At 40.3% G+C, this 24,512-nt stretch overlaps 1 protein-coding gene across 1 annotated transcript in view; it reads left to right on the top strand.

Moving 5' to 3' along the window:
• LOC137236681 (adenosylhomocysteinase-like) overlaps window positions 1-1,982 on the top strand; it is a 505,973-nt gene extending 503,991 nt beyond the window's left edge. The window contains exon 5 of the mRNA XM_067759580.1: window positions 1,505-1,982. The gene's annotated coding sequence lies outside the window, so the exon portion shown is untranslated. The remainder of the gene's footprint in view (window positions 1-1,504) is intronic.
• The last annotated feature ends 22,530 nt before the right edge of the window (window positions 1,983-24,512 follow it).

Genomic DNA, 24,512 nt, shown 5'->3' with positions numbered 1-24,512 from the left:
GTGAACACGCTCCCAAGTGGATCGTAGCCGTAGACCGTAGCAGCAGACCGTAACAGATTTAAAGTATTGGTGCTTAACAGACGACATGGTAGGCAATAAAAAGCATTGCTACTGGGACTCCACACCAACCAGTGACGCTCCACTTTCTCTCCATTTGGCCAAATTCTGTTTAACAACGAGGTAGGAAATGCCTCGTCATGACAATCACGTGGAAAAATAACAGGGCACTTTTGATGACCTCGACGAATTATTTCGTTAACTTCTTCAGATCGCAAAAACTCATTATTCACGGTACCGATATCGAAACCGTTTAAATAATCTAGACTTTGATACAGAGTTGGTGGTATTGTTGGAAGGCTTTTTGAAGATGAACCTTCATCAGTGTTACCACGAAAACTTTACGATTTCGGATTCATGTAAACATATATTTTTGTTTGATGTTTTTATTGTCTCCTCACTGTTCGAGGGACCAGGTAAAAAATCATTATCAATATTCGTTGCTTTTGAAATTCGGCTTAAAATTTCCACATGGAACAACTAAAGACTCTCCTGAATTAAAAAAAATGTCTTAGTACCCTAAATCGCGGGCCCTCCGAGAAATACCGGGCCCCTGAGAAATACCGTGCCCTGCGCTTGCCAGGCTGAGGCTCCAGCTATTAGGAGTGATGTAGATCCATAAGGAACATGAGGTCGCCAGAGCCTCGGCTGTTAAAGAAACAGGATTCGCCACGGGTAGGTGACTTTGACAATTGGGTTGGAGAGGCTATATATTGCGCTGGCAACACATTGAAAGGATTGCGCTACAAAACCCCTTGAATCAATTTGGTGTTTTAGTCGCCTCTTACGACAGGCATAGCTACCACGGGTATACTCTAAGCCCACTAACCCTCTGGAGCCGTCGTGCCTGGTGTTGTTGGGTGAGCGGCCAGGCAAGGCAGCAGGGTACACATGCACCATACCCTCGCTGAGCCCAGAAAATCTGGGAAAATTAGATGTACTGCTCAGATCCAGCAAACGAGTATGTACTGTATTGGCATATGATAAACTTGCAGACAACCAAACGTTTACTTTCCTGTCCAAAAGGGAATTGGTGCTCGGCACTGCTGCTAAAGAAGAATAGACGTAGTCATATCATTTCGTTCCCGGGTTACTCGGGGAAAGCAGTTTTAGCAGTACTTTGCCCGTTTCAATTTGCACATCCATTCAAAGAACTTCGCATAATGGATTAAACAGTCATCTGCATTTATTCGTTTTTGTTTTTGTAGCACGCCTAATTTACTATCTATTACCCCAACATCTATCAATTATCCCTTGTTATAATCTTCGGGTACCCCCGCTACCGGAAGATGCCTTGGCATGGTGGAGATTCACTTGAATTTACTTTACCGGTCCTGATTCTGGTAATCTGAAATCCCCTTGAGTATCTTGTATTCATTAAGCACTTCCGGTTATATTAAAAACTTATTATCTATCCTTACTGATTTTCGTTTCTTTTTCATTGTAGGTAATTCGATTTGACGATGTGGGCATAGCAATATTCCAGCTGTGGCTGTAAGAAGAACGTACATTTGCTCAAACTACAAGAAAACTGCGACAACTGTCCCTCGGCCTTTTTAGTATCACATATAAGGCCCTACCACGCATATTATGGGAAAGGGTCAAGTTCAAAGGCTCAACATCGCCTGCAAATCGACTTTGATAGCACGAAATGGGGCTGCATATATTCCGGTATTATATCTACAACACTCATATCTATGCAAACTGATACTAACAACACCACCCGCGCAGGAAAAATTGAGCACCATCAGTGTGAGCTTCGAAACTCAAAATGGTTTCAGAAAGGGCACGACTACGAATGAGTTTATGTCTTTACATATGTAGTTTGTACATATAAATATGCACATATGTAAGGTTCACTAGAAAATTAAGGAAATTATTTGTAAAAACCATTGTATACATAATTTATTCATAATTAAATATTATTTAAACAAAAGGGACGTGTTTCATTCATATAAAAAGCGAATTGACGGAAGGTAAACGGTACGGGTAACCGATAGGCCAGTTACCCGTGTTGTTGTTGTTGCATATATTTTGGTTAGCGATAACGAAAACATACCTAATGAAGTAACTTAAAAATGTAACTAACATCGAGCGAGAAGGAATGTCGAAAACACAATAGGTAAGAGCGAGAAAGCGAGTCACACGTACACTATTTTGAGAAAGCGCATGCGTTACCTTTTTCCCAACAGCAATGTAAAAGTCATTAAGACGATAATTGGTGACCAAGTTATTGGTAACGATTAAGTAATCGATTAGGTAACGGGTACCTGTCTTGTAGTGTGGTATTTACTAAGGCAATGTATTGATGTCGAAGTGATATCGATAAAATTATTTACAATTTGTATTGAGTAAATTTTTTGTTTACGCCCCGACTCTAGTGTGGTAACAACATTCTTCACCACGGTAACGAAATCATGTGGCAACTTTTACACCCTTTTAGCTATCATCCGGTGGCAAAATCCTTAGCCAGATAAATAATTTTGCATGTAAATGAAACAACAACGATTTGAGCCAGATAAATCCAGATAGAAGCCTGGTTCAATTTGTGAGCCAGATAATTTGTTAATTACTTCTTTTTAGGTTGGCAATGCGGCCTTTAATATACCTACTTTTCCAAAAATAGATGTCGCTGCTTAGCCCTTCGCCGTATGAGTTAAATGAAAAACAAACGTCTTCCTATCACATTTCACGTGTGCGAAAATTTCACGACATCTGCTTCTCAAGTCTCTTAATGATCCAGAGCATTCCCGTGAGAATTGAGCGTGAGCCGGAGCTGTAAAACTCACTGAAAGACGGCATTTGGTATTCTACCCGCGAAAGTAGCCGGATAATATTTTACCCACAAAAGTAGGTGATTACATCGAACCACACAACAGCTGTTGTTTAGAAAAAGGCAAAACTGAAAAATAAAGAGTTGTAAGCTCAAATATGTAAAGATAATAGTAAAAAAGTGTTGCTTCTTACTATACATATTTGTTTACATTATGTACTTTCACAGAATAAATTAGAATATACCTATAACTTATCATCCATAATATGCATATACATACACATCGTCCCGTTTGTTCGTTAATCTCGTATCTACAAGTGAGACATTTTCGGTAAAGCGAATACGGTTGCCGCACCATGCTTTCATTTGTGACCGAAATTCATCGAAAAAAAGGACCAAATTTTTCTTTTATTTTATTGGTATAAAATACAAAATTCTAGGATGTTTCCATATGCAATTTTACTAAACATAGTGAAGACTTTCCTTTAATTCAAGCTGAACAAACATATATGTGCATGCAACCAAAAATGATACTATATTTTGACACAGGATAAGTCTATGTCTTCCATCAACCAAACGTTGTGAACCTCGTTTTGGTAACAAAGCTCTTGGTTTTAGCATTATGTTGTCGATTGCAATAAAACAAAATGTATAGTGCAGTTAGGTTTTAGTAAGAAACGGTTCAAAATTTGCGTTCTGGTGTTGCCGAACTATGTATGTGGAAAACTCAGTAAATCATAAATGAAACTAGGCAATTTTGTTAGTGCTATTTTTATATTTACTTTTTCCCTTAACGTTTAAACTCCTCATCAGAGCTTAGATTTAGTAAGTATGAGTTTTGATCCCAGGCCTCAGGGGTTCTGCTAGCACCTACGGGAATAATTTTATATAAAACATTTCTTCCGAAATCAAATTTCTTTACATTTGCTTCGAGTTAAAATATTTCTTGTGCCAAGATACTTAGTTTTCAATTACCTTGCGTGGCATAACACCACAATAGTCCTGGAATTCCTTGAACTCTTTGAGCTAGGTGAGAAAGATTTAAATATCAACGTGCCAAAAGAGAAGTAATGCATAGAATTTCTTTGTATAAATATTGAAAGTGCTAGGCTCACGGCAGAGTGCTCGCTATAAGCTATGCTAGGCGCGAAGCAATTTTTATTTTCATACATTTTACATAGTGTTGTATAACTGATCGAAATATATAGCCGTTATTAATATTATTATAAAACAAGAATTTTTTTTGATTAGTCGGTTATTTAATTAACAATTAGCGACAATGTGTTTGCCAACACTTTTTTCTTTAAAGCCAGGCAGAAATATATCCCAGGTTAAATGTTATTGTTCTCGTACATTTTATTGACTGAGCAATTTTTTATGGTGAGAGTTCCATTGAAGTAAATTCAAAATTATATGGGGGCTAACGAAAGTGTGGCGAATTTTTGGGCAATATTGTGAATTTTTACCTGACTGAAAGAGAAAGGAAAGTACCAATTGTTGCTACTGCCTAAAAAGGATCAGAATTGAAGAGAAGGGACCAGCGGACCAAATCGGGTTGGTAGGAACCATTTTTGGTCCAAACGGACCAAAGTGGCAACCGTGAAAGCGAAGAAAACTACCTTTCTAATTTCTCCACAGACACTGGTGAGTTTTTCAGTGATGACAGCGTTCCCACTTGGGCCAGAATCGCGGATAAAAGAACTGGTAACGATATTCGGTTACTTAATGTTCTGGGTACTATTTTACCGGTAACGCTCAGAATCGGGGCGTTATTGTCAAATTTTTTTCATTTAACGAATAATTTTCACCGTTGAATTTTCCCGTGAAAAATCTATATATAAAAGAAAGTGGTGTTAGTTACACTATAACTGAAGAACGGATGAACCGATTTGGTTGAAAATTGATGCGAGATGTAGCTTGGAACCAGGAGACGGACATACGATACCCCTTATCCCGTCTGGATGGTTTTCCGGATCCGTCCGGGATCCCGTCGGGGTTATTTTGGTACTTCTTCGGGACTATGTGAGGTTTATTGGGGATTCCTCTGGGATAATTTTTGTATGGTTTTCGGGATCCATCTGGACAGACTCGGTATCCTTCAGGCATCATTTCTAGATAGTCTTCGGCATCCATCTGGGATCACGTCGGGGTTATTTCGGGACATTCTCGGTATCCTTCAGGCATCATTTCTGGATAGTTTTCAGGATCCGTCTGGGATCCCCTCAGGGTAATTTCTGAACATTTTTGGGCTAATTCGGGGTCATTTGGGGACCCTTCTTCCATCATTTCTGGACGGTTTTCGGGATCCGTTCAGGGTCATTTCGGGACCATTTTGGGACTCTTCTGCCATAATTTTTTGATGATTTTCGGGATCTGGTCAGGGTCATTTCGGAAATATTTCGGGACGAAATAGGATCATTTCTGGATGATTTTCGGGATCCGTCCGGGATCACGTCGGGACCTTTCCCGGATGGTGCTTGGGGTCCATCGGGGAGCCCGTCAGGGTGATTTCGGAACTTTCTCGAGACTTTTTTGGGATCATTTGGGTACCCCTCAGGGATCAGTTCTGTGTGGTTCTATGGATCAGTCTAGAATCGCGTCGTTGTCATTTCGGGACTTTTTTGGATCTATTCTGGGACCAATTGGAGACCCTTCCGGGAGCATTTCTGGATGGTTTTCGGGATCCGTCCACGATACCGTCGGGGTCATTTCGTGGTTTTTTATGGATAATTTCGATCATTTGGGGATCCTATCAGGTTATCAGCTCATTTAGTTATTTTTTTTTACTCTATTACAAAAATGAAGTATATTAGACAGACAATTTTTTTTAAACAAATAACTTGATAAGCAGGCTAACGTGAATAATCCATATATTTTATTTTCTCCTTGCGGACGAGGCCAAGGGTAAAGGCTAGTATAATACTTGAGGTAAACCCACTTCTTGGGAATGGTCACTATCCGACGAATAAGAATAGATACAAGAATACAAATAAGGGTAGAAAAAACATAGGAATAGGGAGAGGAAGAAGGCATAGGAGAAGGAAAAGAGAACAGAAACGATAATTAAAATGTATAGGGAAAAGGAAATGGAGAAGAATAAGAGATCGGGTGGGCGAACGAGAGAGGCTGAGAAGGTGAGGGATAAAATGATGGCAGAGAAGGAAAGGGGGACGGAGATGTAAAGGAGAAGAAAAGAAAAAGGGAAGCAAAAGAGAACGAAAGGGAAAAGGGGAAAGAAAGAGAGCAGGAAAGGGGGAAGGAAAAAGGAAACGAAAAGAAGGGAAAGGAAAGGGGGGAAGGAAGAGAGAAAAGAAATGGAGAGGAAAGGCGCTGGGAGAGGGGGAGAAGAATGAGAGGGAGGGAGATAAAAATATGGAGAAGAGGAAGAGCCATAAGAATGAGGCTAAAGAGATGCTAAATGTCCAAACAGAAACAAATAATAAATTAGACCAGAGCCGTAAAAAATTGAATCAACTGAGTGTACATTAGCTCAGCATTCTTTTAAAAAATTGTGATTTTTTGGTTGGAAAAATATAATTCAATATAGAGTGTGAATGAAGGAACCATTCCCAATCTTTAATGAATGTAAACTTCAAACGAATGCACACTTTTTTTCCATTCAGTACTAAATACTTTTTCCCCAAGGTTATTATTTTGTATACTTTCATTGCCCTCAGATATGTTAAATCAATTTAGGAGTTGGGTGCAATAAAGGCGTAAAATGTATCAATAGAAATAATAGCGCCTTCTAATTATTCAAATAGTTTAATCACCCCTATTACGGTTGTCAACGTCAACCATCACTTCGTATCGTCTTCGACATCACGTCGTATCAAAATCAATGTCACGTCAATGCATAATTGGTATTTACTATAGCGCCAAATACACGACACGAACATTTCCGCGAACATTCCGCAATCTTGTTGGCAGCTTTGGCCATACACCATACGAACTTTTGGCCGAACATTAGTTTTCTTTCAGACAGCGATGAATACGGACAACAATTGTGCTGCAGCAATATTGCTCGCTGTGGCAAATAAGCGTAAAAAAAAGAGAGAAGATCGCAAAAAAAGAATTTGGTGCAAAGAATGGTTTAAAAAACGAGCAGTTCTTGGACAAAGTGAGCTTATTAAAGAACTGGAATTCACGTCACAAAATGATTTTAAAAATTACGATCGTATGAGCAAGGCAACATTTGACCAACTTTTACAAAAAATGTTGCCACTCATAACGAAACGGGATACAATAATGAGAGAAGCGATTCCCCCTCATCACCGCCTTGCTTTAACTTTGCGCTTTCTAGCTAGTGGCAATAGCTTTGAAGACTTAAAATTTTTGACAGCAATTGCGCCCCAAACGATTGGGAAAATAGTTACAGAGACTTGTGATGCCATAATAAGTCAATTGAAAGATTTTATTAAGGTAATTATTTATTGATTAAATTATTTGTTTTCGACTAAACAAGAAAAGTTTCATGTGTGTCTGAAAATTATTGGTTTTTTGAAGTAAAAATAAAAAAAAATTATTCGTCCGTTTCAAACGACGCAAAGAAATTTTGAAAGTTTTCTACCGAGCTCGAATTAATGGATGATGTATCTTCAACGATTCGTACGTTTTGTGTGACTTGAGGTGACATTCTACTACTGTTTATGGACGAGCCGCTACTTAAAGGAGTCGGAACTCTTATTGTATAATTCTGCATGTGTTGGTGCACCGCGTAGTTAAGTTGTGTAGACGTGCGCATTGGGTATTGCGGAATGACATTTGGTGTTAATATTTGACTTGGGTTAAAAACATTTTGGATTTGAATCGCGTGTCTAAATTCCAATTCTCCCAAGCAACCTTGATATATAAACATCTGATATGATTTTCGCGCAATCGTTTTCTGGGAGGCCTCCATTTCACTATATTGCGAAGCCCACGATTGAGCCAAGGAGTCACTCCTTCTGTGGGTTCGCGGCTGTTGGCAAGTCTCTCGCATGCAATTTTAATAAGTGTATCTTCTTCAGAAACTTTTCTTTTGCTTGGTCGAACAGTGAATTCCCAAATAGAAAGATTTATAAGTTTTTCATTACTTTTCAGCTTCCACAAACAGAAAAAGATTGGAAGGTAGAAGCGAAAAATTTTGATGCACGCAGGAACTTCCCAAATTGTATAGGCGCAATTGATGAAAAACACGTCAATATAACAAAGCCACCTGGATCTGGATCTTTTTATTATAATTATAAAAAAAAAATTTTCCATCATTTTAATGGCAGTGGTTAATGCTAATTACGAATTTTTGATGGTGGATGTTAGCACAAATGGAAGAGCGTCTGATGCCGGTCTTTTAAGCGAAACAAAATTTTTTTCATCTCTAAAAAATAAAACATTGAAAATTCCTGACCCTCAGCCGCTTCCAAACTGCGAAGAAAAACTATCATTTGTATTCGTAGCTGACGATGCTTTTCCCCTGTTAGAAAATATCATGAAGCCATTTAGCCACAACACACTCAAGGAAGAAGAAATAATTTTTAACTACAGGCTTTGAAGGCAAAATGAGGAGACGTATTTTGAAGGTGGATTCGATGTTGAAGAAACAGATCCCGGAGCGATAGAATACGCCGATTGGCATAATGACCATGGACTTACAGCTCTTCAAGTTTCAAGTGCAAAGAATGCATCCAATTTAGCAAAAACTACTCGAGAAAAATATTGTAATTATTTTAATACAGTGAGAGCAGTTCCGTGGCAGAACAATATATTACATATAAGAAAGTGAATCATTTACGGAATAAAAACAAAATTATTGTTTGTGTTCACAACAAAAAAGAAACAATAAAATTTTGACTTTTTTCTTACCACAAATGTGTTTGTATTTTCATCCTGCATTGTGGTAACGCCTGCCAAAGGTTCTTCTTGACCTTTCAAAAAGCATAGCAAATCATAGCACCAAAGAGTAGGAACATATTCATACTTAGCACCAGCACCAGACTTCAAACTATCTCTCTTTTTTTTTTGATTCACGCCGGTATTGCGCCAGCAAACTACTTATTTTTTTATAACTGTATCCTTTGTGGCATCAGGATCTTCTTCTTTTAATCTTTCGATTAAAGTCGCATAATCATTATTCTTTTTAATTCTATTACAATAATCTTTGCTTTTTACTTGCCACAATGATTATACATTTCAATAAATTCACTCAGAAATTTTTTATTGTCCATTTTACTTTTCCGCGCACGCCTGTTCCGTTCAGAAATCACTACGATTATGAGCTATTTCGCCATACACGCACGAACAGTTCGCGCAAATGTTCGCCAAAAATTAAAATATTTTGATTTTTGGCGAACATTTGCGCGAACTGGCAAACACCACCATACGCGACAGAAAAGGTCGCAGAAACATGACATAAAGGGAATGTTCGCGGAAATGTTCGTGTCGTGTATTTGGCGCTTAAGGCGATGTATTGATGTCGAAGTGATATCGATAAAAACACGATCCCTATATTTCTGACAGCTGTTTATTTACAATTTGTATTGAGTAAATTTTTTGTTTACGCCCCGACTCTAGTGTGGTAAGAACATTCTTCACCACGGTAACGAAATCATGTGGCAACTTTTACATCCTTTTAGCTATCATCCGGTGGCAAAATCCTGAGCCAGATAAATAATTTTGCATGTAAATGAAACAACAACGATTTGAGCCAGATAAATCCAGATAGAAGTCTGGTTCAATTTGTGAGGCAGATAATTTGTTAATTACTTCTTTTTAGGTTGGCAATGTGGCCTTTAATATACCTACTTTGTCAAAAATAGATGTCGCTGCTTAGCCTTTCGCCGTATGAGTTAAATGAAAAACAGCGGCGACGTCTGCCTATCACATTTCACGTGTGCGAAAATTTACGACATCTGCTTCTCAAGTCTCTTAATGATCCAGATTGAGCGTGAGCTGGAGCTGTTAAACTCACTGAAAGACGGCATTTGGTATTCTACCCGCGAAAGTAGCCGGATAATATTTTACCCACAAAAGTAGGTGATTACATCGAACCACACAACAGCTGTTGTTTAGAAAAAGGCAAAACTGAAAAATAAAGAATTGTAAGCGCAAATAAGTAAATATAATAGTAAAAAGTGTTGCCTCCTGCTATACATATTTGTTTACATTATGTACTTTCACAGAATAAATTACAATATACCTATGTAGAAACTTATCATGCACAATATGCATATACACATCGTCCCGTTTATTCGTTAACCTCGTATCAACAAATGAGACATTTTCGGTAAAGCGAACACGGTAGCCACACCATGTTTTTATTGGGAATAAAATTAATCGAAAAAGGACCAAATATTTGTTTTATTTTATTAGTATAAAATACAAAATTTTAGGATGTTTCCTATGATTTCGAGGTGGAGTATATCGCAGGTAAAGAAAGACGCATTATCACGCATAGATATTAAGGAACTAAATCAAATATCGGTAGAAGCGTGTAAAATACTAAAAGTTACGACTAGGTCGGAAACTAACAAAAATCATAACAATAAACATTCCAATAGTAAAAATGAAGAAATAAAAAGTCACAAATAGAACCCAATAATGTTTGAAGCGCTAAATAAAGGTGAAGTAAAGAGACTAGTCCAGCTCGTTTTCGATCCTCCGAAATTACGCTTAGAAAATTTGTAGCGAAATTAATATAAAAAATCTAATTGTTGAGGCGAAGATAGACTTAGGTCAATTCTTTTCCAGGCTTATGGAGGAAGCCGGCAATTTAGGAATTAGAAAAATACAGTTGTCCTTAGGAGACAAATTGTTTAAAGATAATTATACCCGGGTAGACACATTTAAAGAAATTGGTACCAAAGTTTTCAAAAATTTAATTATAGCAGTAACTCCAGAAGTTATGCATGTGACAAATAATGAAAAAATTAAAGAAATTCTTCACAAATTTCATGACGATCCTGTTTTTGGTGGCCACCCAGGAATAAGTCGCATGACAAATAAAATAAAACAAAAATACCATTGGAAAGGAATGAAAAATGATAAATAAAAAAAAAAAAAATGAAAAATGATATCAGAAAATATATCAAAAAATGCGCTCATTGTAATAAAAATAAAATAATTAAAAATTTGAAAGAACCTATGATTATAACCGAAACGCCCACAAAAGCGTTCGATACAGTACAAATAGTTACGATAGGCCCTCTTCCCATAACGGTAAATGGAAATGAATACGCAGTTACTATAGTATGTGACTTGACCAAGTATTTGGTTGCAATACCAATACCCAGCAAACACGCAAAAACAATAGCCAAAGCGATATTCGAAGATTTTATCCTAGTTTATGGTTGCATGAAGACAATTATAACTGATATGGGAAGCGAATATAAAAATAGCTTATTTGAAGAATTATGTAAGCTTCTCAAAATAAACCATAAAACGTCAACACCTTACCACCATCAAACTTTAGGCACAGTTGAACGTAGTCATAGAATATTCAATGAATACGTACGTTCCTACATATCCATTGACAAAAACGATTGGGATGAATATCTTAAATATTTTGCGTATTGCTACAATACTACCCCATCTACAGTTCATAATTATTGTCCATACGAACTAGTATTTGCCAAAAAACCCCAGACTTAGGAATTTTTAAGAGAAAACACAGTAAGCCCATTATACAATTATGAGGCTTACGACAAAGAAATTAAGTATAGGTTACAAATAGCGCAAGTTAGAGCATATAAATTAGTAAAACAGGCTAAGGAAAAACAAAAAATGAGTTATGATAGGAAAACACAATATAAAGAAATAAATTTAGGAAATTTAGTGTTAGTAAAAAATTAATCAGGGCATAAGTTAGATAGTAGGTATAAAGGATCTTTTAGAGTAGTAAATATCGATAAAAGGAATAATTTTACATTAATTCCCTATAAGGTAGAAAAGATCGATAAAAACAATGTAGAAAATAGAAACATAGAAAACATAAATCAAACTAATAAAAATAAGAAAATTGTAATACATAAAAATAGACTTAAACTCATAGAATAAGAGCACTTTAACTTTATAAACACAAAGAACATTTCTATTGTATGCAAAAGAAAAATACAAAAATAAAACAAAACAAAAGAGAAAAAAAATAAATTTAAACTATTCTTTGGAAATCAAGCTAAATGTCACACAAAAAAAAAAAAAAAAAAGAAACCCAACAAGCAAAGCAAGCACAAACGGATGCAAAACCATTAACCTAACTTCAGTAGCCATAGATAATTCGTGCACAAAATTATATATGTCTACTCTTTCAAAGGCGGATGGTGTAGCATTCACTCATTAAGCTATTCATTCATTTGTACAAACATATATTTCAACCCGTTTTGGAATGTCTTAAAATATATTGACTCTTACATACATATTCATACAATTGTACATACGTATATTTTGGCTCGCTTTGGTACGGCATGAGATTCTATTGACACATTCATTCATTTGTACAAACATATATTTTGTACACCGTGCATCATATGGTAACCTGAGCTTTGGTATTTCACTGTTTAGAGCTTGCTCACGACAAGCCTTTACCTGTAGACAAATTATTAACATGATTCATTTATGCGTGCGTTGCACATTCCACAGCCAATTTTAGTTATGCTTAGAATGCAGTAAGTATTTTAGCTCATAGAAATTTTGTATAAAAGAAAACAACTTTTGAATAAATAACAGAATTCAACCTGCTGCCGTTTCAATTGGCAGTAAATTCTATCTGGTGCCGCTAACTGGACACTGCAACCTAGATTTCGATTTTCTCTTATCCGCAAACATTACACATAAGAATGGGGCCAAAGAGGTGCTAAATGCCCAAAAAGAAACAAATAATAATTTAGACGTACTAATTGGTAAAATTCTTTAAAAAGTTGTTTATTATTTACTAGGGGATCCACTCGTATGGGCTATAGGCTTTCTGACTTTGGACACTCTAGCCTTCGACTTTCTTCATCCACAGGACGGACTATTGTATGCCGATAACTGCCCCCTGTGCAACCTTCACTCCAGTCATTCCCCGGGAGAGGAATGGGGAAGAGGACTCATCCGGGGAAGGGGACGGGTTTACTTGTTCACGGATGGGTCGAATATGGACGGAAAGGTTGGTGGGTGGCCTTTTGTCAAGAGCTAAATTTAAGCCCCAAATTTAAGTTGGCTGTCACTACAGCATCTGACATCCTTTGCTCTGAAAGCAATGGAGAAGATTGTAGACCACGAGATTATATCAAAGGCTCTCGATAGAATATCACTACATGATCTCGATGTTATAGGACAAGTAGGTAGACAGAAACTGCATTGTATCAGCTGTCAGAAATCCAAAGTGCGTTCGAATTCGGAGAGGTTGCGCTATGCGCATTTTTGGACATAGAGCGGGTATTCGACAACACGGCGCATGAGAGTTTGAATCGGGCACTCGAGAGAAGAGAGATACAACGTCCAATCCGTATGTGGATAAACGCCCTACTGCATACGAGGATTGCCGAATCCTCGAGTGGGGACGGTACAGTAGAGATCAAGACAACGAAGGGATGTCCACAAGAGGGCGTCCTGTCACCCCTGCTGTGGAGCCTGGTAGTAGATGAACTTCAACAGAGGCTCTCAAAGAAGGGAATCCGATGTCAGGGTTACGCGAATGATATTGTTATAATTGTAAGAGGCAAATTTGAAAGCACCCTTTGCGACATAATTCAAATGGCATTGAGGGTAACGAAAGAATGGTGTACTGAGGTGGAACTAAGTATCAACCCTAACAAGACAGCCATTGGTGTGCAGACGTATTGCAGGAAGATCCTGGGGATACAGCCCAAAGATCATAAGATGGATGTACACTACTATAGTGAGACTTATTGTACTCTTTGGCCATTTGTTTTCGGAGGTATACGAAACATTTTTAACATTCACAATTTGTGCGGCGTATATTGCAATTAATAATATATTAGGTTAGGTTGAACTGGCCGGTCCATGAGGACCTCACATAGACTGATTAACAAGTGCAGGGCACGAGCACAGAACGTGCTCGATCGTTTCCTCCTCCAACCCGCACTTCCTACATCTGCTATCACTGGCCAAGCCTAATTTAAAGGCATGTGACGCTAGAAGGCAGTGTCCACTCAGAATACTCGTCATGAGTCTACAGTCCTCTCTTTTTAATGATAGAAGCAACTGTGTTAGTCTAAGGTTGTAAGACCTACACATAATCTTCGACACTTTACAGCCCCACGCTTGAACCCACGCCTTTCCCGCTTCGTCGATCATGTGTACCTCCGCCTTCGCTTAATCTCGCCCAATCTAATTGGATGCGCCGTTTTTAGCTAGTTCGTCCGCTTTTTCATTCCCATCTATTCCCATATGCCCTGGGACCCAATATAGATGTATGCTTCTCCCTGTCCCGATTCTCTCCAGAGACTGCTTACACCCTAACACGCATTTAGATGCTGTGCTATGCGTGATTATTGCCTTAATTGCTGCTTGACTGTCAATATAAAAGTTAACACGGTTGCAGCTTAAGCTATTCTCTTCCAGGGTTTCTACTGCTTTGGTTACGGCTAATATTTCCGCATGGAAAACGCTACAGTAATCCGGCAGCCTGTAGGATTTGCTTATTTCCGGATCAGCGCAGTATACCGCAGACCCTACTCCTTCCACTACTTTGGAACAATCGGTTTACACATGTGTCGCCTCGTCCGCCATTTGCGCACCCTTGCGCCACATCTATTGTGGCCTTAAGATCTCCCTCGAAGCGCAGATAGGGAATCAGATAGTCTGTTCGCCTTGTAATTGATGACGCTATACTACTATCGCCATATGGTCGGCGCTCAAGCTGCCCCGAAGCACCGAGCCTGGTTGCGGTCGTTAATGCTTTGTTCTTTGCTACCAGGTCTACAGGTGGAATGTGCAGAATGGCATACAGTGCAGCCATCGGGGTTGTTTTCAGGCCTCCCGTAATGCTAAGCATCGACAGTCTGCATACCCCCTCTAATTTTTTGAGGTATGTTGTTTTTTGTGTGGCTTTCCACCAAACAAGAACTCCATAGTATAGAATAGGGCTTACAATCGCTGTAAAAACCCAATGAGAAAGAGAGGGCGATAGGCCCCACGTACACCCCAGCATTCTTTTACATGCATAGAGTGCCGTTGAGGACTTCTTGACCCTCTTCTTCACGTTGAGCTTCCATAACAGCTTACTTTCTAGGATGATTCCTAGATATTTTGTGCAAGGTTTCTCCTGTAAGGTCACCCCTCCTTACTTAGGCCTGGTTCAATTTGGGACCTTGTACCTGTTTGTAAACAAGACCATATCCGTCTTCTCCGCATTGACTTTCAACCCGACATTAGATGCCCAGGTATGAATATCCCGAAGCGCCCGATCCATCAAAGAACTAATCGTTGGAAGGCACTATCCACTTATGACAATTGCCACGTCATCTGCGTAAGCCGTAAGTTTTACGGGTCCCTCATCGAATCGCCTGAGCAGTTGGTTGATGACCAGCGTCCACAGCAGAGGTGATATCACCCCTCCCTGCGGCGTGCCCCTGTCCACTGATTTCGTGGCCTCGTAGAATCTCCATTGTGATGTAATATGATTAAGGCAGGATGTACCAGGGATTTCTTTATGCTTATTACCACCCTATGCAATGCGATGTCTACCGACTTGCCTTTGGTGTACGCCTGCATGTTGTGGAGAGCAGCTTTTCATCCACATTGGACTTTATGTACACATCTATCAGCCTCTCAAAGGTTTTGAGCAGAAATGATGTCAAGCCAATGGGTCTATAGTCTTTGGGATACACGTGACCGATCTTCCTCGCCTTTGGTAGAAAAGCTACACGAGCAGTTCTCCAAGAGTGCGGTACATGATTCAGTCTTATGCACCCATCGAATATTATTTTAAGCCATTCCACGACCGCCCTACTTGAGACTTGTAGCATGGCCGGGAATATACCATCTGGGACCGGCGATTTAAACTTAGAAAACGTCTTCACTGCCGACTCGATCTTGGTATCGGTCACCAAGCCCGGCACTACTAGCTTCTTGATCGAAGTGTGAGTGATGTCTGCTGGCTCTTCTAAGCCGTCTCCCGATGGGAAATGTGTATCGAGAAGCACCTCAAGGGATTCCTCACTATTACGTGACCATTCCCCGTTCTCTTTCTTTATTAGCCCCTGGACTATGTTTCCCTTTTCCACTTTTTTCAACCGTGCTGTTTCGCTGGAGCACTCTATGTTCTACAGAAACTATTTCATGAGTTTCTTTTCGCCCTGGTAATTTCACGAGTGTAGATCCTCAGTAGATCCCTGTACTCGTCCCGACACGCTTCGATTTCCGCGGTCTTTGCGAGTTTACACATTTCTTTTACCTGTCTTCTTAGAATACTCAGTTCATTGCTCCACCATGGCGGCTTTGCTTTTCCTCTGAATCTTCTTAGAGGGCAAGCTTTGTTATACGCAGTCATAAGCGTCCTTGTTAGGAATTCATTCGAATCCTCCAGTTCCTCTACATTAGCAACCTCTTTGGGTTGCCCAGTTTTGTTTCTACATGTTTCTGGAATTTAGTCCAGTTCGTTGACCTAGGGTTTCTAAAGGTTCCTCCCTTGTCTACCCTCTTTAGGGGGATGCTGAAGATGATATAGCATGGTCGGAGAGGGATGGTCTATCAAGAACCGTCCAATCATACCTTGATATATCACGCTCGGAGCTCAATGTGATATCCAGAACATTGCTGGATGTTGAACCAATGTATGTAGGGACATTTCCCCTGTTGGCTATCTGCAAATTGGTTTGCAGGATGTAACAAAATAGAGATTCGCCTCTCTCGTTCGTATCTGCTCCTCCCCACGCACTGTGGTGCGCATTTGCATCTGCGCCTATGACCAACCCCCCTTTGCGCCCTTCCTCCTATACTAACTTTTTGCACTCCATCGGTGGAACCTCCGCAGCATGGGCCATGTAGCAGGACGCCAGGATAAATGCCTGCTTATTCTTTTGCTCAACGGCCACCGCTACGAGATCCTCAGTGGTGTAATTAGGCAGCATATATGAATGCAGCTGTTTTCTTACCATTACTACAGATCGCACCCGTCCTTCAGTTTGCGCGTAGTAAACGCCAAACACGCGCGCGCTAAGTCCAGAAACCTTTCCTACCGATGAGAGCCACGGCTCCTAAATTAGCGCCACGTCAAACGAACCCTCCTCAAGGGTTAGTAGTTCGCTCGACGTCACTTTGCTGTGTTGGAGGTTTATCTCTAGGACTCGCAGCACCATTGGGCTGTTTGTCCCCCTCCAGCACCTTCGTCTTGACGCCGTCGTCCTCCCCTTGCCCTTTTGGTTTAGAGTATTCGAGGCCCCCTTCAGCCTCTCGTGACTGTTGTGCCGAGTGTTCCTCTGTGCGAGTCACAGCACCATTTAACGGCTGGTCCTCTTCTAGCACGTTCGTGGTGACGTCGGAGACCTCCACCTGTCTTTTTCCCTTAGGATTTTGAGGTCCTTTTCGACTTCGCCCACCTCTAGCGTGTCAGGGTTTTTATCCTCGGGACTTCTTTTCCTGAATCGCATTTAAATTTTGCCAGTGCCAAAGGACATTTTGCCAAGCTGCGTGTGCAAAATATCCCCCGCCTGCTTGTTTATTTGGAAGATGTAGAACTAACCATCCTCGGTAGGCCGAGATACAGTAAGTACCTTCCAATCCTGTGTCCGTATATTTGGATTCTGATGCTGCAGAAGTCGCAGTGATCCTCCGACTTCATCACGCATGGTATCCATACCTTAACTTTTGGTACCGTGGGGATTTGCGCTTTATCCACTACCTAAAACCGCGCGTTCGTGCCTTGCCTTTGAAGATTTGGAACCACTTCCTCCAGCCAACGCAAGCTCGCGATGTTGTCGCACGATATCATCTTCACACCATTATACCATCCCCCCGAATCAAAGGTTGGAAGGAGCTCACTTGGTTGTTTCCGCATTATCTTAAGCATTAAGCTAATGAGCTCCCTCTACACATATCTCCACCTTTCAGTAGTCATTTGTCCGAAAGGACTGCTACGATCAACCAGCGCCACAGTCAGTGACTGCTTTGCCACATCACTCATCTTCTCGGGGAAAGCAGAAGTCTTAGTGTTATCTCCTTTTGGCACCTCCGAGAAAGCCGGCAACTTAGCGTTAACTCGCTTTAGCGCCTCCGAGAAAGCCGGAATCTTAGCGTTACCTCCCTTTGGCTTATCTCCTACTTCCGTAGTTGGAACTTCCCTCTGACTCGCAGCTGTCGTAGTAGTTGCTACCTCGCTATTGGAGCCCATCTATCTTACAGCTTTGGGCCTACTTGCCTTGTCTATGCGACTACCCTGCCTCGGGGCTCTAAGACTGGGTCCTTTCTGCCTCTTGAAAGCAGGCTTGTCGCCTTCCGCCGAACGTTGCCTCTTCATTCTGCCATTCGACGCTTCTTCCTCCTCGTACCGGTTGCAGAACCGCGGGTTTCTCGCAGCAAACCTTTTGAACTGCCTTCGACCTACTTCTACCGCTTCATGGGCCCATTCCAAGCGCTAGATCTCCACTTCTGTTGGGTCGACCACTGCTCCCAAGCGTTGTACAATTCTTAATGCTGCACGGTACTGCGAGAGAGATCTTTTACTTCCTCTGCTCCGTACCCTTCTCCACTCTTCTACTCCGTTAAATCGTATTTGTCGTCCTTGGATTGCGACTCAGTCCTCCTCTTTACATCGTCCTTATTACAATCAGGTAATGAGTTGTTCATCTTGGTCGTACGACCACCTGCCCGACAAGACGGGCTCAGCGGTCCAGTCTTATATACGGGGAAAAAACCATCCGCAACAGCAGCACCCCTTACTGTGGTAAGGCCATAAATACCTCCCGAGGTGGCCCCGCATCGGGAAGGCTCCCTTCGAATACAGCCGAATTTATCCCCGGCTGCAAATCGTCCAATAGGCACGGTCCGCATAACACCCTGGATTAGGGGGTTGGCAGTTCTTGGTCACCGACATCCCGTCGCCCTCCTATGAGGCGAAACGGCGTAGATGTCAGTCCTAAACAGCTCCGCCTCATAGTCGGCCACTATGGAGTTTGGCTAAGCTCTCACACCAACGACAAGGTGCCTACCCTAGTGATATATTAATAATATATAATTTTTTGAAGCGCTAATAATAATTTAAATAAAAATTGCTATCAAACATATAGTATTGATTTTTTTCCCAATATTCTTCAAAAATTATATATTATTAATATATTATTAATAGCAATATACGCCGCACAAATTGCGAATCTTAAAAATGTTTCGTACACCTCCGGAAACAAATGGCCAAAGCTGTACTCTTTGCAATCATGGCGATACTGACGAGATGGTCCAATGCGACGTATGTGATGCCTGGAAGCATTACAACTGCACCGGAGTGACTTCTGAAGTCGAAACCCATCCTTGGAAGTGCATTAAATGCAGGGAGAGTGAGGAAGTAAGGTCAGCCCGAAGTGTAATGACAACAAAAACGGCTGTAGCGAACTCAAAATCAAGTTCGAATCGACGGAACATAAATTTAGAGCTACAACGCTTGGAGTTAGAGCGCGGGGAACGTGAAAAACAGTAAATGCAAAACAGAAAATGCAATTGCTAACAGAAGTTGAAGTTTCGGAAGGAAAAGGCAGCTGCAGGAACCCGCATCGAGAACAAAGGCATGGGTTGCACAAGTTCAATCTCAGAAAGAAGAACCACAGCCACTACAACCTTTTACCAATGTACACCTTGCAATACGCCAAAGCTTTGCACAGGACCTTCCAATCTTCACAGGAAAACCGGAAGAATGGCCGCTTTTCTACACCTCGTATCAAGAAAGCAATAAATTTTGTAATTTTAGTGATGCTGAAAATCTTTTACGACTCCAGAAATGTCTCAAAAGAAAGGCGTTGGAAGTGGTAAGATCTCTTCCTTTAATCCCAAAAAATGTCGCTGAGTTAATACGAACTTTGAAAATTATGTTTTGTCGCACAGAAATTATCATCTACGATTTGTTGAGCAAACTTCGGTCCGAAGTACCATCAAGAGCTGACAAATTAGACACGCTTGTAGCTTAAGCAATTACTGTCCGAAACCTGTGTTCCACAATTGAAGCATCTGGATTAGAGTCCCACATGAAAAATCCCCTACTACCTCAGGAGATGGTTGATAAGCTGCCTCCTCAAATAAAGATGAATTGGGCATTGTACAGTATAAACGAACAAGCCGATATATGTTCGTTTTCAAAATGGCTACTAGACGTCTCGGAAGCTGTTGTTAAAGTTAGCCCAGGTATTTTTAAAGTTAGCGGAAGTCTGCATACCCACGAAAGGAAGAATGTGAAGCCAACCTGCAGTATTTGTAATGGGAACCATATAGCAACGAATTGTATGAAGTTTAACGCAATTACGCTTTCAGAGAGGTGGAACCAGGTGAAGCAGAAGAAATTGTGTAGAATTTGTTTGCAGAAGCATGGAAATTTTCGCTGCTCTGAGATAAAATGCAGTATTAATGGCTGCGAAGCAAGACATCACAAGCTCCTGCATAATTTTGCATCCAAATCTTTAGTTGTTACCGCTCATTCCAATCAGTTAAATAGAAACAAAACATATTGTAACGAATTTACTGAAATTCCACTTATTTCAAATCTTCTACTAAGGTTCGAATCACTAAACTGTTAAATAACTCCACTATTGAATAATGCAAAAATGGCCTTTATTAAAGTACTTCACAATACCACTTATACTTTGGAACTGCTTAAATCAAACTGATTTTTAAAATAATACTGCTATTGCTCGCTAGATGACGTCTCAAATCCAACTGAATATCGCGCCTCTACTGTTGTTGCCTTTTATACTCTCTGATTTCCTCGTTCGAATCTTCTAGCGCTTCCATTTCCAGAATCTACTAGTTGGCCATCAGCTATCAAATTTCTCAGCTGTAACTACAGATGGACGATTTTATAGCTTCTCTCATTGCATACTTTCGGGAGTATCTCAGATATATGCATGTGGTTGTGCGTTGCCTCTTCGCTGCGTGTACGTACATATGTGTAGACATAATGATTGATTCGTTTATGTAGATACAAGTGACTGTCTGCTTTATTGTTGTTGTGACTTCATTTACTTAGCATCAGACTAGGGTTGTGAGTATCACTTAGTGTCACTAATATTCGTCATACTGCCCTCCACGTAAGTCTGGTCGTCCCGATCAGACAAATCTCTCGATCTAAACGCTGCCAGCCTTTCCAAATGAACCACTTTCATTTTGGTTCGTGGCTTGCCAATGGTTTGTATACAGTACACTACATCGTTGATCCGTTTTACAACTTTGTATGGGCCTTCCCAATTACACTGCAATTTCGGGGACAAACCTTTTTTTCGTTGTGGGTTGTATAACAGCACCAAACCTCCTTCCTGAAAACCTTCCGAATTAATTGCTTTATCGTATCTGGCTTTCATCTTGTCACTCATAATCTTTGCTAGTTGCCTTATAAATCGTGTATCTCTCTCAGCTCTTCTTCCAAGACACCTGTGGATTTCTTGAGATTTGTCTTCGCATCGGCATCTATCCCAAACTTCAAATCAGCTGGCAGTCGAAGGTCATTGCCAAAAATTTCTTTTGCAGGGGATTGGCCCGTTTTCTCATGCACTGCTGATCGGTAAGCCATCAAGAATAATGGTATGCGGGTATCCCACTCCTTATGGTACTTGTCTACTACTTTCCTTAAATGCTCCTCCAAGGTTCTATTGAAACGTTCCACCATACCATCGGACTGAGGATGCAATGCAGTTGTTCGTGTTTTTCGAATGCCCAATGATTTACACATTTCCTGGAATACAGCTGATTCGAAATTCCTGCCTTGGTCAGAATGTAACTCCATTGGTACACCATACCTTGCAACCCAATTGTTTATAAACACTTTGGTTACTGTTTCCGCTTCTTGATTTGGGATTGGGTATACCTCTGGCCATTTATTGAAATAATCCATAACCACTAGTACATATTTGTTTCCGCAGTTGCTAGTAGGAAATCGACTTGCGACATCCATAGCGATCCTTTCAAATGACGCACCTGAGTTACATTGCTTCATCTGGCCATGACTTCGGGTGTTGGGCCCATTCGCTCTGTTGCAAACCTCGCAGTTCGTCCACTCAGTGACCGACTGACGGCAACCAACCCAATAGAATCTCTGTTTAATCTTCTCGAGCGTCTTTGTGATTCCAAGATGAACCGCGCTTGGACCATTATGTAGCTCGCTGACCACGCTAGGAATCCTCTTTCTGGGAACAACTATCAGTTTCTTTTTGCATTGACCATCCTCACTCTTCCATACTCGATGCAAGCAACCGGATATCAATTCTAAACTGTTCTACTGTGCCCAATATGACTTCGCAGTGGGACTCTCTGCTGAAATCTCTTCTCTGTTTGGTCTTTCGCTTCGTTCGAGCCCTTGCAAAACATGTGACAGATCTGTATCTTCTAGCTGACACTTTCTTAGTTGTTCCTTGTCCCATTCATCCATACACGTTATAGGCATTAGCCGGACATCTATAATGACTTCTTTAGCCTCGGCCTTTGAACAGTGCTTGCATTCCAAACTACATGGTCTTCGTGACATTGCATCAGTATTTCCATGGGTACTACCTTTTCGATGCTCAATGGAAAAGTCATAGCTTTGTAGTCGCTCGATCCACCGTGCCCATTGTCCTTCCGGATTACGGAACTGCAGAAGCCATTTCAACGCTGCGTGATCTGTCCTGACACGGAACCGCTGGCCGTAGAGGTATTTGTGAAAATGTTTAATGCACTCTACCAATGCCAACAGCTCTCTCCCCGTAACGCAGTAGTTCTTCTCTGGTTTTCCAATCGAACGGCTGTAATATGCAACTACCTTTTCCTGTCTATCGACCAGTTGTGATAAAACGCCACCTATAGCATATCCACTCGTATCTGTATCTAGAATAAATGTTGCTCCTGGAATCGGATATGCTAACATTGGGGCAGTGCACAAACGCTCCTTCAGTTGTGTTTCCATCTTTGATGTTATGCGTGTCTCCTACGATTCCAGTTGAGATGCCATATATGTCTTCTGTTCTTCCAGTTGAGATGACATTTGCGATGACATTGATGTTACTGTCGATGTTTGTGCAGATATTGCAGCCAATATCATGTTCAAGTCTGTGCTCGCAACTGTCTGCGATGTTTAATTTTTCTCTTCAATTTTTGTTGTTTCCTCGCCATCAAGAGGAAAGACATACTCTTCTACGTTAATTTCTTCTGCTTCCATTGCCTCTCGTAGTCGTGCCTGAAGTTCTAGTTTAATGCCGCTTGTATTCAATCCACGGCTTTCCAACTCCTTCTTCAGTTGCTGGATCTTAAATCCATTGAACTTTGCCATGTCCAAGTTGTATTCAAAATCTTCGGAATTTATTCAAAAATTCCTCTTCTGACACTAATTGTAACGAATTTACTGAAATTCCGCTTATTTCAAATCTAAGTCTAAGCTTAGAATCACTAAACTGTTGAATAAATAACTCCACTATTGAATAATGCAAAAATGGCCTTTATTAAAGTACTTCACAATAACACTTATACTTTGCAAACTGCTTAAATCAAACTGACTTTTAAAATAATACTGTTATTGCTCGCTAGATAGCGTTTTAAATCCAACTGAATATCCCGCCTCTACTGTTGTTGCCTTTTATACTCTCTGATTTCCTCGATCGCGATTCTAATTGTTCTTTTGGTTAATTTGTTCCCTTTAGTTCGTTTTATCTTAGGTTATCCTTTCTCCCTTCTCGTTCGCGAGCATTGTTAATTCCTATATACCTACGCAGAAGTTCTGGGCACGAATGTCGGTGAGGCCACTTGCACCAAATATGCGTGGTATTCTTTGTAGGTGGCATTGCTGCAGCAGTGTATGTATGTACTAGTAATGGAAAACCTCTTTTGTAAGAAAACTAATAACGTTTCTTAAACTCGGAGGATCTTATTTACAACTCTTTGAATTTCCTGGATCTTCCGAAATTCGTAACTTTCTTTTGAAGTTAATTAAACTCCTATGCATATACTAACATAGTTACTCATAACCCATTTAAATATATATACACAAAGCCTTGCAGCATACCGACCCCCATCTATACTGGGTGGGTTTTTTGTTTTTTTTTTTTGCGGGTGCAAGCAGCAGCGGAATTATTTGCTTGAAAAAGAAAAGGGAACCGATGAACAAAGGGAATAACTTGTTCGTTCATCAGAAAGAACTAAGGAATCGAATCTCTGAAATGAACGAAAAATGCAAATTGCAATCTTTTTTTTCAGGCCTGAAATGTATTTTTTTTATGCTATGCACATATATTACGCCTAAGGCGTATTCGTTCGAATATAATTAGATTGTAAGGAAGAACACTTTTGAAGGGTGCGAAATAGTGCTGCTGACGGCCAATAAGCGTTGAACCTTTTGCGCTAGGTTCATGATGATCGAGCGCTAATATGTACGGTATACCAAATTTGTATATTTCGAATTATTAAATTTAAAATAAACAACAATTAAATATTTGATATCACATAGGCGCTTATTTAGCTTTAAAGGCGGGACATGCAAATTTGTATATTGCTTAACCCTAATTGAAATGAATTGTAAATAAAATATTGTAGTAATGGGAAT

This window comes from Eurosta solidaginis, chromosome 1 (genome assembly GCF_040869045.1).
Source record: "Eurosta solidaginis isolate ZX-2024a chromosome 1, ASM4086904v1, whole genome shotgun sequence".
Classification (NCBI taxonomy): Eukaryota; Metazoa; Arthropoda; class Insecta; order Diptera; family Tephritidae; genus Eurosta; species Eurosta solidaginis.
This window is presented reverse-complemented; position numbering and strand designations above follow the sequence as displayed.